This window comes from Lissotriton helveticus, chromosome 5_1 (assembly GCF_964261635.1).
Source record: "Lissotriton helveticus chromosome 5_1, aLisHel1.1, whole genome shotgun sequence".
NCBI classification, from domain to species: domain Eukaryota; kingdom Metazoa; phylum Chordata; class Amphibia; order Caudata; family Salamandridae; genus Lissotriton; species Lissotriton helveticus.
In genome coordinates, this window is record NC_136065.1 from 1,998,519,068 (window position 1) to 1,998,535,813 (window position 16,746).

A 16,746-nucleotide genomic window follows, 5' to 3' on the forward strand; every position below is an offset into this window, starting at 1 on the left:
AAGGCGCCTCGAGGCCGAAATGGAGAACATCATGCAGCGGAAGAAAGATTTCGATGCAAAGATGAAGGCCTTCACGATCCCTCACAAGACCAAGCCACCGGTGGTGGAGGCAGTCGAGGAGGAGGAAGAGATCGCCGAAGTCGTCGAGGAACAAGACCAGTACGTTGAGGTGATCGACGACCAGAAGGAGTACGAGAATCCCTACGATAGTTACAACTATGGGGAGGAGGAGGAAAGCAGGACAGACGCAGACTCGACACCCTCTGACCTACAGGAGGTAGATTACATAGATGTCGACACCGACAGCCCGGAGGAGGTGGTCGACACTTACCCCTCGAGGCCCTCGCCGCCGGACGACATCGGGGCCTACAACTCGGTGATACAGGCTGCCGCAGCAGCTTTCAAGCTCAAGCTCGACGAAGAGAAGCAGAAAGCAGACTTCCTTCTAGAAACATTGCTCCCAACACAAACCAGGAGCCAGTTCCTTCCAATGCTCGAGAGCGTCTTGGCTCAGGGGAAGGAAGCTTTCAGGGAGCCCGCAACATGCAAGGCAGTAACTCCCAGAACTGAGAAGTAGTACAAGCATGCCACTAAGGACCCGGCCTACATTCAGGGCACGGTCTCCGCAGACTCCATTATCACGGCCACAGCAAGGAGGAGGGCTAACGTACCCACTACCTCAGGCCCACCACCGGATAAGGAGAGCAAAAGGATGGGTCTGGTGGGCAGAAGGATCGAACGGAATGCCGCGACCCACTGGCGCATGGCTAATTCCAACGCCCTGATAAACAGGCACATGTACCAAATCATGGAGGGACTGGGGCAGTTGGTGAAGGACTTGCCCCAGGATGCCAGACAGAAAGCCGAAAAGCTGGTTGAAGAGGGAAAAAACGCGGCAAACTCTTGCCTTAAGATGGCCCTGGATGGGGCAGACACCGCCAGCAGGCTCATGATGATGGGCGTCACGGAAAGGAGGCACGCCTGGCTCAGGATATCCGGTTTCAAACCGGAGGTGCAACACAGCATCCTGAACACACCACACCGTTCAACGGCAGCACGCTTTTCGGATCAACAGTTGATGAAACGCTCAGCCAACTGAAGAAAGATAACGAAACAGCAAGATCCATGGGAGCATTGCAGTTCAGAGGGAACAAGAGGGGCACCCCGTCACGGAAGGCCGGCGGGAGAGGCGGAAACCAGCCAGGTACATCACACCAGGCTTTCCAGCAAACGCACCAGGCAGACTCGCAGACTCAGCAGGGTCATCAGAAGCAGTCCTGGCAGTACCAACAAAGAGGCCAGTCCTTTCGAGGGAGAAATGGACGGGGACAAAATAGAAGAGGGGGGCAGCAGCCCACCTCCAAGTGACTTCAAAAAAATCCGTGTGCCCGCCCACAAAAAAGACCCCAGGGGGCAGCACGTACAGATGGGTCAAGACAAACTAGACACCTACGACCACATGACACCAGTGGGAGGAAGATTAAGATTCCACCTCCAAGAGTGGAGAGAAATCACATCAGACAAATGGATCCTCAACATTATCCAATTCGGATACTGCATAGAGTTGGAGGGGAGGCCAACAAGCAGAAAACCAAAAAGAAAGCCACTAGCAAGCAAGCAGCTGCAGTGCCTTCAGGAAGAAGCAAAAGAACTCCTGCAGAAGCAGGCCATAGAACGGGTACCCTTCAAGGAAAGAAACACAGGAGTATACTCAACGTACTTCCTGGTACCAAAAGTAGACGAAACAATGAGACCCATTCTCGATTTACGGTTCATGAACAAATTCATAAGAACGCAAAAATTCAAAATGACCTCCCTGCAAGAGGTGCTCCCACAATTGCAGATCGGGGACTTCATGGTCACAATAGACCTCAAAGACGCATACCTGCACATTCCAATGAACAGAAAGCACAAGCACATGCTCAGGTTCACCGTCGGAGAAAGCCACTACCAGTTCACGACACTGGCCTTCGGTCTAAAATCAGCACCAAGAGTTTTCACAAAGTGCCTCGCAGCAGTCGCAGCGCACCTAAGAAGGCAAGGGATACACGTATACCCTTACCTGGACGACTGGTTGGTGAAAGCAAACTCATACCAGAAATGCAAGCTGCACGCACATACAGTGAAAAGCACGCTCATAAGCCTGCGGTTCTCCATCCATTGGAAGAAATCATCAATGGAGCCAGAACAAGTGAAGATCTTCCTGGGAGCACAGATCAACACCTTACAGGGCAAGGTGTTCCCCAGCGAGAAGAGGGCGAGGGCGCTGGTGAAGGAAACTCGCCTCTACCGGAAGGGACAAGCTCGGACAGTGAGGACTGCGAGCAAGATCATGGGGATGATGGCATCATGCATCCACCTGGTACCGAATGTACGACTCCACATGAGACCCATTCAAGAATGGCTACAGGAGCAATGGTCACAAGCTACAGGCAGTTGGGAGGATCTAGTGGTTGTAACGCACGCAGTGCAGAAGGAGATGACATGGTGGACCATGGAGAACATAGCAAGGGGAAAGCCTCTAACGCCAACAGTGACCATCACCACAGACGCATCCCTGAAGGGATGGGGCGCTCACATGGAGGAGCTCAAGGTGAGGGGTCTGTGGACACCAACAGATGCGACAAAGCACATCAATTACTTGGAATTGAAGACAATCTTCCTTGCACTGAAAGCCTTTCAAACAAGACTGTACAAACACACGGTGTTGATACAAACAGACAATACCACTGCGATGTTCTACATCAACAAGCAGGGGGGCACACAGTCAGCCCCGCTTTCAACGCTGGCGCAGGAGATATGGAGATGGGCCATCCCTCTCAAGATAGACCTGCTAGCCATACACCTGCCAGGGAAGGACAACATACAAGCAGACTGGCTCAGCAGGCAGACATCGGCATCCCACGAGTGGGAGCTCAATGCTCAGGAGACAAGGTGCCTATTCGACAGGTGGGGAACTCCATCGGTGGACCTGTTTGCCACACGCCAGAATGCAAAATGCCAAAACTTCGCATCCAGGCAGCCCGAGGAAGGGTCACTAGGGAATGCCCTATGGATAGATTGGTCAAGGACATTTGCCTACGCCTTTCCCCCGATACCACTGATGCACAGAGTACTGAGCAAATGCAGAGCAAGCAACATGACACTGATACTGGTCGCACCACAGTGGGCGAGGCAGACATGGTATTCGCAGATCATGGAGATGACAAAGTGTGCACCCCACAGATTCAGCAGGAGGAAAGACTTACTCTCCATGCAGAACGGAGAGGTGCTCCACCCAGAGCCAGAGAACATGAGCCTAGTAGCGTGGCTCCTGAAGACATAGAGTTCGCACATTTAAGATTGCCAGAAAGTACCCTGAGGGTACTTTGGGAGGCAAGAAGACCTAGCACTCGGAAGTGCTATGTTGCGAAATGGAAAAGGTTCACAATATGGTGCAGACAAGAAAGACTTCACAATAAAATGAAGGACTCCACAGTGCTAAAGTACCTGACGCACTTGCTAGAGAAGAACCTTAGCTCATCCTCCTTGAGAGTTCACTTGGCAGCGATAGTCGCCTACACAAGGGGAGAAACTTGCAGGAGTTTCTTCACATCACAGGTGGTGAAGAGATTCCTAGAAGGAGCGAAAAGGATCGCACCACCCAAGCGGGTGCCGCCACCTGCATGGAACTTAAACGTAGTTCTAACGGAACTCATGAAGGAGCCCTTTGAACCAATCCACAAGGCGTCCTTAAAGATGCTAACTATGAAAACAGCTTTCCTGGTTGCAATAACGTCCTTACGCAGAGTAAGCGAGCTTCAGGCTCTGACGCTACAAGAGCCCTACATACAAATACACAATGATAGAGTTGTGATGAGGACTGACCCACACTTCATGCCGAAGGTGGTATCTAAATTTCACATGAACCAGTCTATACAGATACCGAGTTTTTTTCCAAAAACCGACAACTGCCGCTGAGCGAGCTCTGCACACCCTGGACGCCAGAAGGGCAGTCATGCACTACATTGAGAGGACGAAGGGACACAGGAAAACAAAACAGTTCTTTGTGTCATTCGCCAACAGTTACATGGGAAAGGCAGTAACCAAAAAGACCATTGCACGATGGATCGCACAGACAATTCAACTCTGCCACAAGCGTGCAGGACAAGAGCTAGCAGAGGGGACGCGTGCCCACTCCACTAGGAAAAAGGGGGCTACAATAGCCTTCCTGGCTAACACACCCATACAAGACATATGCCTGGCGGCAACATGGGCTTCGGTGCACACGTTCACGAAGCACTACTGTGTGGACATACAGATGAACAAGGAAGCTCAAGTTTGACAGAAGGTGCTACAGCACATATTCAATACCCAACGCTCATCTTCCACCCAACCGCCACAGAGATGAGAAACCGCTACAAAATCTATGCACAGCATAGTGAATCCAGAAAGATTCACGCTGCAAAACGAATAGTTTTCTTACCTGTCGGTGTAGTTTTGCAGCTTGAAGATCTTTCTGGATTCACTAGCGAACCCACCCACCTCCGCCAGAAAGATGAGGCTGGAGAGAGAAGAGGTGGAAATAGAAAAGTGGAAAAGACTTTGAAGGTACAAAGCGGTAAAATATCACCTGAATAGAACATTGCCATTACTTCGGAAACGAAAGAAACACGGAAAAAAAGAACCCGAAGATGGCGCCCAAGAGTGGGAGCTTCCGCAGGAAGCATGCCGACGTCACCGGAAATACACCCAAAGGGGTGTGACTCCGACGCCCACCTGGGCTACAAAAAAAAAAAAAGAAAAGACTACGAATCCGGACCCAACCACAAGACCGCGGAATAATGCACAGCATAGTGAATCCAGAAAGATCTTCAAGCTGCAAAACTACACCGACAGGTAAGAAAACTATTCGTTTTTTGAAATGTATCTTTGGCTGTTTATTGGCTTTCCCCATTTTGCCTTGTGGCGTTGACTTGCACGTAGAAATACTCCTAAGTAGGCTTACACAGGGATCCGGCAGACACGATATGTTGTCGCGTAGAAGAGGCCCGGCCTCGCGGGGAGTAATTGCAGTCAGGGGCCAGCGCAACACCACCGATATTGAACGTAGATGCATTGACCCGCTAACCGTGATGCAATACTACCTCAGGCTACGTAGGCCTTGAAGGATATGTGGCTCCCACACTCCACCACACTTCACAGGGTTCACGAAGAGCAAAGCCTCTGTCCCCCGCATTCGCAACGGGGTGAAGTGTGATTGTTTGACGCCCTCAGCCCTTCAGAAGGTGCCTTGAAGTCAAGAAAGGAGGGGGGGAGCTAAGGTTTCCCACCCCACAGTACAACGTTGCACCACTAGGCCTCCACTACTTTGCTCAAGTCCATGGTGTGGGGGGGTAGTAGCTACTCGGGTCCTCAGGTTGAAATCGGCTGATGACCTGCAGGATGCGTGCCTCAATGCCACCACGGGGCTCCAATTCCCCCAAAGCAGAGTGTTACCGGGCTTCACCTCCCCAGCAGGGCTGCAAAGCGTTCACACCTACCGGGACAGTCCAGCGCAGGAAGGCAGCTGAGCATAGGCTCCCGCAAGGTCTCCTCGGGTGCGCACTGTGTCCCGGTGCCCCCAGCTGGTCTCCGCTCAATGCCGCTGCCTCACTATCCGGATCTCCCCCGGGCGATAATCCCGCCTCTCCCCAGACTGCCGACACCACTCATGTATTCCCGCACCCAGCCACCCAATGGCAGTGGTGGCGGGTCTTAGGACTCCTCCAGAGGGGATAGATGTGTCCACTGGCGGGAGAGCCCACCGCCCTGTCCTCAAGTCTCAACTCCTGGCCGCAGCAACCGCAGCAAGGCTGGGCTCTGGGACTAGGAGTCTACCATTTTGAGCTTGCGGTCAGCGAGATCTTCGCTCCCGGGCTGCTGCGAACTCAGCGATAGTCACAGATCTCGTCCAGTGGCTGCGGGCACAGGTTGAAGCCAGGCCCGGACTGGCCGTTGCGGGCACCGGGCAATCCCCCGGTACGCCGCAAGGATGGGGCCGGTTTTGGGCCCTGGGGTCCGTTTTTGTTACCGGGCCGTTTTTGCAGCATAGCTGCAAAATCGGCCCTCTAACAAAATCGGCCAAAAACCGGCCCCGGCAAAGAGCTCGATCGCACCCCAGGGGGGCGGCCGAGCACTTTGCCAGGGCCGGTTTTGGTTCTCAGTCCGGCTCGAAGGGGTTGATGCTGGGTCGCCTCTCGATGTCACTCCGGACCTCCGCTAGAATCTTCAGCTGGAAAAGGGCCGTACCGCCTTTTCTCGGCAGCTGCGGTTCCCCGCCTCACCCGCAACTCTGGACGGCACCGATCGAGTCTCCGGAGGTAGGCAAAGTAGGTGAGGTGTGAGTTTTCCTCGGATTGTCCACCAAACCACGGATGTATGTCGGATTTATGTGCTCTGCCTGCAGAGCCGCTAGGTAATGCGGCCATCTTGCAGCCTGGCTTTGCCATGCCCCCCAACAAGAGCGTTTATTTCAATAAATCAGTGTTGAGAACTCTTTGAATCCGAATCAGTAGAAGACTTTTCGAGTAAAGGTACTGTTTTTAGGTTACTTACCGCTGCCGAGGTAAGTAAGACTATTTAACAGCTAGAAGTCCAAGATCTTTTAGTTTTGTCACCGTTAAAAGGCAAATAACTAAGCTCACTGAATAAAGTGCTTTGAGTCTGTTGGATGAGTAAGAATAATTTCCAGCATAATGGCTGGCACCTGCTCCCGGCGGGAACAGGCTTGCCTATTGTGTACCAGAGGCGCATTCGCGCCCCAACCAGGATTAAATAGGCGTGGCAGCAAAGCAAAACTAAGCAGATCCCCTCCCAAAATGGCGGTCTAGAGGGGTGCAACTAGTAGTAAAAATGGCCCGACCTTAAGTCGTTAAAAAAACAATCAATAAGAAGTGCAAGTGTGCAAGAAGCCATTTGCGCAACAGCGCTATGGTAGTAGTACAAGTCTGTACACTCGTTTGTAGGTTTGAGCAGATTGGTGCATGGAAAATGGTTGGTTCATGGTTTGAGCGATTGGAAAGAGTTTTTCCTTATTTGGTGAAATGATTGGTAGTGTGGGAGGTTGAATTTTGAAGCCTATAGTAACCCCTGTAATTATATGCTTGGTTATATTGAAAACAGGTATGAGTAGTGTCTAAATGCATTTAAGACCTGGGATCATGTAGTTCCCCCCCACTGCCCCCCCCATCCTATCGAGAAGTTAAACAAATTATATATAATGCAGACACCAACATTTATAACGTGCTAATCACTTTAGTTAGATTAGTACGCCACAGGTCTGGGGCTTCTTCAAGGCTGAAATTGTGGATTACATTTTGATCAGCTGACAGAGATATGCAAGATTAAAGTGTTATTAAAAAGATACATTGAAGGTAAAATAATTATCTTACAACCTGTAAATCACACTTGAACATTTGTGTACCTCCTTTTTTTTTTTACTCCTGAAAACATGGTCAAATGCATGACAGATTAATGAATAGAGAAATAATATGGCAATCATATTTTTCCTCATTGTAGTACAAAAACAATCATGGTTAAGTGGATAAATAAATAATCCAGTGATTATGTACTTTGCTTAGATGGCAATAGGGTAGAAGTATTTGGTCCTGGAGGACAAAAGTTTAACTGAGGGCAGGATTCATACATTTTGCCAAGGCTGCTTTCATTTCCCACTGCAGTCCTGTCTGATTCCTGGCTTGCCACAGTGAAGTTCGTGATAATGATCAGAGCTGTTACACAATAACCGTTTGCCAAGAAATATGTTTGTCAAAGCTTACAACAGTCATTCCGTTCTCTTCTCAGACAAAATAAAAATACTTCTGTTCTTCCACTAAGGCATCAAATAGCAGAATAGGAAATATCCATGCGAGGAATAGAACTACCTGCTCTGTCTTCTGCTGTCCGACTGCGCACCTTTTTCTGTGATATGAGTAATATGATGGCCTTCAATCAGCCAGTGAATGTTAGAAAATGGTGTAGTGGATTAGCCCCAGAATCCATTGATAAACGTATTACACATGTCTGAAGTGCTAGCAATGTGAATACGCTATTCATTCTTATGTTGCAGGCAAAGTTCAAAAGCCAGAAAGAGCGAATTGCTAATGCATTTGAGAAGCTCAAGCAGTTTCTGGAGAAGGAAAACGCTTGTTACCTTAAAAACCTGGAGCAGGAAGAAAAGAACAATCTGCAGAGCATCAAGGCGACATTAACCAAATTAGAAGAACAGCAATTTGACCTCAGGAGCATGATCACAGAGATCTAATCCAAGTGTCAGCAGCAGAATGTGGAGTTACTGAAGGTAAGGAAGGGTTATACATCGATACAACAAGATGAGCATACCTGTCTTCGTGTCAGAAAGCTGTAACTTTGTGTCCTGGACCCAGCAGGAGCGATATATGATAAAAAGGATAAACTACCCAAGCTGTGTCTGTGTCTGTCTCTGCCCAGAGGGGCATATCAACGTGAAATATTGAGTAGGTGTGTTTGTTAATGTGTGTGATTAGGCATTTATTCCATAGGCTAAAATAAGTCATGCCTTTAAACTTTGGAAGACCCCGGACCTCTCGCCTCTTATGCTCAATAGTGCAACTGCTCTTAAAAGTACCAATGATCAAACTTGCTCAAACAGAAAGGCGCGTTCTTTGATCATCCCTGCACAATCAACTAGAGTTTAGAAAAAACATTGAAACGTTGCTTTTCTTTATCTGTTTTCCAACTCTCTTTTCTCTGGCTCTGTGTAATCTTTGAATTCATTTTAGCAAACAATGCTTATGAGTTGACACTTTATACATTAAATAATTTAAACTAAATTATAAAGAAAATGGATAGGTGGATGATCGATTAATATCTCCAGGGTCTAAGATTCATGAGATGGTTGAGACCTGCTGTTGTCTGCCGTCCAAATTTTAAGGAGCTTTACAGTTTCTGGTCACCTTTTCCTCCTTCTCTTCATCCACTAGTTTTCTACTTGAGTCAGTAACAAATGCCCTGTTATTTTGCGATTTAGTTGCATTTAAATTTGTTGTCTATTTTGTGGCTGGGTGGATATTTCTTATTATGTTACCTTGCCTTGTCCTCTTTCACACTAAATTACTGAGGTGCTATTGGTTTTATGTACATAGTGAGTACCACCGTTGGCCTGTGTTGCATTACTTTATAGGTAAAGTGGTAGACTACCATTTTATTCCCAGTACAAATTGGTTGTTCTTTGTGTGACCATAGCGTATACCATTTAATAGTATGGTCTAGTGGTTTACTTTACTGACTTATGCAGCACACAATTGGATAGTGTGGAGCCAGCCCTCTCTAGGATTTCCAAAGATTGCCACAAAGGTGCAGGATTCTGATTTGTGCTTTGTACCCCTCAGTGAGGGGGTGGGCTACTGCTCCTGTGCCCTGGGGGAGAAACCGATTACACAGCGAGCATAATGTATTCCTTCTCCACACAACCATCTGTTTGTCTGGGTACCATTGTTATAATGATGCAGTATTGTTCTTGACTCCTATTGCATTGAAAGTAGTTAATCTGGTAAATCTGCACTTGGTGCTGCTTGGTCTGTGAAGGCTGGTAATAAAAATGTCAGTGGTAATTATTAATCCATTTGTTTATATTTGTCTATACTTATTTGTAATTTTTACACTTATGTGTAACTTTTTAAAATATACCTTTGTACTGTGAATGTAAGCTTTATCCGCTCCACTTTAAGCTGTTTGTGTTTTTCCCCCAGGGCGTGAAGAGCACATTAAACAGGTACGATTATCCTCTATTTATGATTATCCTCTATTAACATCTCACCATATGAAAAATGAACAAGGAACCTTATTTATATCCTACTATGCTTTTACGTATGTATTTGTGCCTCATGGGTAGACCACTTTTTTAATAGCTAAAATTATGCGCTAACAGGATAGCTTTTACAATATTTGTACCGTGAGAAGTACTTGTTTTGTCTGATATTTAGAAAAGATGAAACACGAATGAATATTCTTTCTTCTGACTTGCTACTCAACAAGGAGAGTTAGATAATCATGTTTACTTTATATTTGATTGTTGTCTAATTTTGCCCTTCATTGTTTATTTCAATATTATTCTCCTCGTCTTCCTATTAACTTGCTTTCATTATTTTTTCTTTACTTTCTATCCTATATTTCACTTGTTACTTCTTACCAATATGTTACTCTAATCTTTCTTTTTTATTATTTTGTTTAACTCATTCTTTTTTAGGATTTTCTCTTACCTTTGTGCATTTTGTTTTCTATTGTGTTCTTGTATTTAATTTATTTACTTTCACCTTCTTTCTTTTATTCTTTTCTTTCCTCCACTAGTTTAAATTCTATTTTATTGTCTTATTTGTCTCCAATTAGCTATGTCTAATTTGGTTTCAGTTTCATTTATCCTTTTCTTTTTCATATATTTTTTTGAAAACACATTTTTATTAGTCAAAGTTCACATAGATTTCATAGCTCCGGGAACCGGAGACTACTGCACACATCAATAGAGCAGCAGTAACATCCTAGACTTTTTTTTATAAAGAAACAATCTGAAAGAAACAGGTTAGTATTAGATTCCTTACCTTAGAATATCCCCAGGCGTCAGACTGGATCCGGAAACTTTTGCGTAGCAATACCCCTGCGCGTCGTACGCGGCTCCGCGTCCGTCGTCGGCGTCGTTAGCGCCGGAATGACGTCGCCGGAGTACTTAGTACTTTTTTCCGCGCCAGCTAGCGCAGATCCGGAGAAGCTCTACCCTTTAGTCAATTTTTGCCTAAACTTTTTGATCTTTTTGATCTATTTTTTCGAGTCGATCGACTCCGACGGTGCCGGTAGGGATGCCCGGGTTCAAACCCTGCTCCAAGTGCAGCCGACTGATTTCGGTTACCGACCCCCATCTCCGGTGTCTTCAATGTCTAGGCCTCGGCCACGAAGACCGAGCCTGCTCCGACTGCCGGGCCCTGATGTCCAAGGCTAGGCGGGAGCGGTCCCGCAAGCGACTTGAGCTCCGGCAGTCGGCCCCGCGCCGCTAGAGGTCCCGGTCGAGGGACTGGTCGCGGGGTCGGAGCCCTCGTAGCTCCGGGAGTCGGCATCGGTCTTCAGGTTCATCCTCGGGTAAGAGGCCAGAGAGGTAGGAAAGGCGTCATCGCTCTTCCGACCCCCGCCTCCGACGCGGCCGGTGGTTCGAGTGACACCACCCACGTGGCTCCAATGGAGATTTTTACTTCAATGAACCGGCCCCATCCTTTGAATACCAGGTGATGGGTGACGTGAAGGATTGGGAGGGGTCTGTGGACCCTCTGGCACGTGAGTGTCAGTCTCAACAGGACTGGACAGGTGAGCTAGGGGACGCCAGTGGACTGGACACCTCTCCAGACACTGGCTTTATCTCCTCCTCCTACCGTGGCTTCTGAGGAGTGGGCTGCCTACAGTGTGGTCTTGGTGCGGGCGGCCAAGGCATTGGGCCTAGAGCTCCCCATCGCGGCCGTGAGGACTAACCTCCTCACTGAGGTCCTTAAACCGTAGGCAAGCTCGGCTGAGCCTCTGCTGCTGTTTAATGAGGCCTTGTCTGACGTTCTTTTGGGCACTTGGTCCAGGCCCGCTACAGGTCTGCCTGTCGATAGGAATGTGGCCAGACGCTACCGCCCGGCTCCGGGCGACCCTTGCTTCCTGTCCTCCCACCCCACCCCACCCCCTAGAGCCTGGTTATCCAGGCCTCTAATTCCCAGACCGCATTCCCGACAGCTCCACCCGATCGGGAATCCATGAGGTACGAACAATTCGGCAAGAAGGTGTTCTCTTCCGTGAGTTTGGGACTGCGGTCAGTCAACACCGCATGCCTCTTGGGCCTCTGTGTCCCACAGAGTGTGGGTGTAGTCTCGGACGTGCTGCCACAATGTCCGGGGGAGGTTTGGACTAAACTCGCCCAAGCCCTTGCGGAGGGTCGAGATGCGGCACAGTACTCAATCCGGTGTGAGCTGGATACCACAGACTCACTGGGCAGAGCGATGGCTACGATGTTGGCGGTTCAACGCCACACCTGGTTGATGTCCGCCAACTTTTTGGCTGATGTCCGCCAACTTTTTGGCTGATGTCCGCCAACTTTTTGGCTGATGTCCGCCAACTTTTTGGCTGATGTCCGCCAACTTTTTGGCTGATGTCCGCCAACTTTTTGGCTGATGTCCGCCAACTTTTTGGCTGATGTCCAAGCTACACTTCTGGACATGCCGTTTGATGCCCGTCGCCTCTTTGGCGACAAGGCAGACCATGCGCTTGAGCGTTTTAAGGACTCCAGGGCTACAGCCAAGTCCTTGGGCCTCTCGGCCCCACGCCAGCAAACGGGTGCCTTTCGCTCCTTTCGTGGCCAAGGAAGGGGTGCTCCCACACGTGCTGCCAGCCACGCACCGCAGGCTAACACGCAGCGCGGTGGCGGCCGTGGAAACCGCAGTGGCGGAGGTCGGGGACAACGGCGAGGCCAGTCCACACCTTCCCCTGCAACATCCACCTCTAAGCCCTCCTAGTCAGTGCTTTCAGGCCCATGTGACACCAGTGGGGGGCAGGGTTCGCCATCACCACTTCCACTGGCGCACTGTCACTTCAGACAGGTGGGTGCTGCAAATCGTCCGAAGGGGCTACTCCATCCCCTTCAAGCGACCCCTCCAGCCATGCCACCACAACACCACTGCGTGTTGGGGGATCACTTGCAACTTCTGCAAGAGGAAGTTATGGTCCTCTTGGCCAAGGGGGCCATCGAGCGCGTTCCTGGACCGGAAGTAGGGTGTGGTTGTTACTCCCACTACTTTCTGGTACCCAAGAAGGGCAAAGGGGGCCTACGCCCTATCTTGGACCTACGGAACGTCAACGGCTTCCTCCGGAAGGAGAAGTTCAAAATGCTGACATTGGCTCAGGTCTTAGCTGCCCTAGACCCTGGAGACTGGATGGTAGCATTGGACTTGCAGGACGCTTATTTCCTCATCCCCGTCCTGCCGGCCCACCGGCGTTACCTGCGGTTCACGGTAGGCTACGAGCACTTTCAGTTTACCGTGCTCCCCTTCGGCCTTACCAGTGCCCAACGGGTGTTCACGATGGTGATGGCGGTGGTTGCAGCTCATCTGCGCAGGTTAGGGGTTTCAGTCTTCCCCTACCTCGACGACTGGTTGTTGAAGGCGGGCTCGCCCCTGACAGTCGTCAGCCACCTCCAGACAACGGCAAACCTCCTGCACCAGCTGGGGTTTTCCATCAATGTGCCGAAGTCACACCTGTGCCCCTCTTAGAAGCTCCTCTTCATCGGAGCGGTTCTCAACTCGGCGCGGTTTCGGGTTTATCCTCCCGAACAGCGGGTTTGGGATATTCAGGCTCTGATTCCAATCTTTCGGCCTTTATCCCGGGTCTCGGTCAGGTTGACTCTGCGGCTTCTGGGGCTGATGGCCTCCTGCGTCCTTCTGGTGCGTCACGCCCGGTGGCGGATGCGGGCTCTGCAGTGGGCTCAGCATCAGGGCAACCTGTCCGACCATGTCCTGATCTCGGAGGGCACTGCGAGACCGCTGCAGTGGTGGCTCACGGACCGCGATTGAGTCAGCGGCAGATCCCTCTCCCTTCCCTAACCGGAGCACGTAGTTGTGACGGACGCGTCCCTCCAGGGCTGGGGAGGCCACATGGGAGAGGCGGAGATCAGAGGCCTCTGGTCTCCGGCGGAGTCCCGGCTCCATATCAACCTTTTGGAGCTGCAGGCGATTCGTCTAGCACTGAAGGCATTCCTCCCCTCTGTCCGGGGGAGTGTAGTGCAGGTGTTCACGGACAACACCACCGCCATGTGGTACTGCAACAAACAGGGCGGGGTGGGGTTGTGGACCCTCTGCCAGGAGGCTCTGCACCTCTGGCAGGGGCTGGAACATCAGGGGGTGACCCTGGTGGTTCCACATCTGGCAGGTTCTCTGAACGCCAGGGTGGACGAACTCAGCCGACGGTGCTTGATGGATCACGAATGGCGTCTGAACTCGGACGTGGCGCAAGGCCTCTTTCTGCAGTGGGGAGAGCCTTGGTTAGATGTATTTGCCACCGAAGAGAACGCGCAATGTAATCAGTTCTGCGTGTTGGAATTTCCAAGGCGGCACTAGCTCGGAGACGCTTTTCGTCGCGAGTGGAGTTGCTGTCTGCTGTACGCCTTTCCGCCTATACCACTTCTGCCCAGAGTGCTGAAGAAGATCAAGCGCGACCGGGCCCAAGTCATCCTTGTGGCTCCGGACTGGGCACGAAGGTACTGGTATCCCGAGCTACTCAGTATGTCAGTCGATCCCCCGATTTGTCTGCCTCTTCAGGAGGACCTTCTGTCGCAGCAGCAGGGGAAGGTCCTCCACCCGAACCTGTCCAGTCTCCACCTCCATGCTTGAGCGGCGGCAGTTGAGGCCATTTGACTTGCCTCCTGAAGTCTGTACTGTGATTCTGGCAGCCAGGCGTCCCTCCACAAAGTCGGTATACGCCTGTAGGTGGAACAGATTTGTGGCATGGTGCACAGCAAAGGCTGTGGATCCTCTCCATGCCCCTCTTTCTGAGGTTCTCCTCTTCCTTCTTTCTCTTGCCCAGCAGGGCTCTGCTCTGGGCACTATCAAGGGCTACCTTTCTGCCCTTTCCGCCTTCTTAAGGCTACCTGATCAGCCATCTTTGTTCAAGTCCCCCATTGTAAATAGGTTCTTAAAGGGCATCACTCATATGTATGTATGTATGTATGTATTTGAGCTTGTAAAGCGCACTGTTACCCGTCCGTAGGTTTCCTGGCGCTGTATAACTCTGGGGAACCCGTCCTGGCTTTCCCTGTGGGATGGTTCCTGCTGGGAGTCCCCAAGGTGGAGCCAGGCATCCCCAGAGTTGATGGGGCCGTTGTGGAGATTAGGCAAGCTAATGCCCAGAGTTGCCGAGTGGAACCCCTGATTAGAGTAAGCACCGAAGCGAGAATTATCGAGTCTGCTGACCCAAGTCCACGACCCTGCCGCTTTAGGAATTGAACCCTGGTCCCGGGCCGGTCCCGGGGGATATGTTCCCCAGTGTTCCTTTTGTGATGCGTCAGTGGGACTTGAACCTTGTACTAACTTATCTGATGTGCGCTCCTTTCGAGCCACTTCACAACTGTCCTCTCCGTCTTCTTACCCGTAAGACTGCTTTCCTGGTTGCCATCACCTCTGCCAGGAGAGTGAGTGAGCTCCTGGCTCTTTCTTCCAAACCTCCTTTCCTTTCTGTCCATCCAGACAAGGTTGTGTTGCGGACAAGACCCTCTTTCCTGCCTAAGGTAGTCACAGCCTTCCATATCGGGCAGTCCATCACCTTGCCCACCTTCTTTCCGCCTCCCTCAAAAGAGGAAGAGCGGCTCCACCGTCTGGACCCAAAACGTGCGCTCTCATATTATCTGGATCGCACACGCCAGTTCCAGTTGGATGAGCAACTCTTTGTTGGTTACATGGCAGCTAAGAAGGGACGGGCGGTGCAGAAACTGACCTTCTCTCAGTGGGTCGTTTTGTGCATCAAGTTATGCTACTCCTTGGCTAAGAAGGAGCCTCCTGTTGGGCTGAGGGCCCATTCCACTCGAGCCACGGCGGCTACTACTGCTCTGGGCCGGGGAGTCCCCTTGCAGGACATCTGTCAGGCAGCTACGTGGGCCTCGCTGCACACGTTCGCAAGACACTACTGCCTGGACAGCCAAGTCCGGAGGGATGGCTTTTTTGGCCGTTCCGTCCTCCAGGTTCACAGACCCACCACCGGGGTTGGTATTGCTGGGGTATCTATTCAAAGGTAAGGAATGTAATACTAACCGGTTTCTTTCAGATGAACAAGTTACTTACCTTCGGTAACGATATATCTGTAAGAAACAGTAGTTAGTATTAGATTCCTTACCGCCCCACCCATCCTCCCCGTTCTGCGAACCGATATCTAGGGTTAAGGTCATCCCCTTTCAGGGCCCTAGTTTCAATGGCACCAGTGTTGGTTTTTATCATGGCTCTGCTTATCTGGTGCAGAAAAGCTGTGTATAAGAACTGACGTCAGCGCGCGAGGGCGCGTCTAAGTACTCAGGCGGTGTCATTCCGGCGCTAATGATGCCGGCGACGGATGCGGAGCCGCGGACGACGCCTACCGACGCGCAGGGGTATTGCTACGCAAAAGTTTCCGGATCCAGTCCTTGACGCCTGGGGATATTCTAAGGTAAGGAATCTAATATTAACTACTGTTTCTTACAGTTATATCGTTACCGAAGGTAAGTAACTTGTTCAACAACCCCTCCCTCCACCCCATTCCCCCGTTGCCTTGAAGCTGCCTCCTAAGCACAGTATAAAACATAATAAAGCTTGCCAAGTCCATCGGGACACTCCATGCTCTCAAACAATGAACCATCTGTCAAATCGTTGGGAGCGTAGGCCTCTCAGGTGGCGGGTCTAAATCTAGACCACGATAGTCAGGCCACCTCTTCCAGATCTTAAAATGCTTACGAGGGCAACCCCTGGCTACGAACACAGGTTGCTTGAGTCCCATACAGAAGTCCATGCCGCTCCTCCAGGCAGTCAATGATGGAGCCCGAGGCGCCTTCCACGCCCTGGCAATGTCCCTCTTTGCCAATGTAAGGCCCAGCAACAACAGGTGGCGCTTGTACCTATTACCCCAATCACCTCTTTTTCATATATTTTAACTACCTTTCTTTCCATTAGTGTATTTTTTAACTTCCCTAACTAATTTCCATTCTCTTTAAGT

At 50.4% G+C, this 16,746-nt stretch overlaps 1 pseudogene across 1 annotated transcript in view; it reads left to right on the forward strand.

The window, feature by feature from the left end:
* Positions 1–16,746, forward strand: part of LOC144756152 (E3 ubiquitin-protein ligase TRIM39-like) — a 189,951-nt pseudogene that overhangs the window by 86,155 nt on the left and 87,050 nt on the right. The window contains exons 4-5 of the transcript XR_013595083.1: positions 8,090–8,320; positions 9,750–9,772. The product of XR_013595083.1 is annotated as an E3 ubiquitin-protein ligase TRIM39-like (transcript). The remainder of the gene's footprint in view (positions 1–8,089; positions 8,321–9,749; positions 9,773–16,746) is intronic.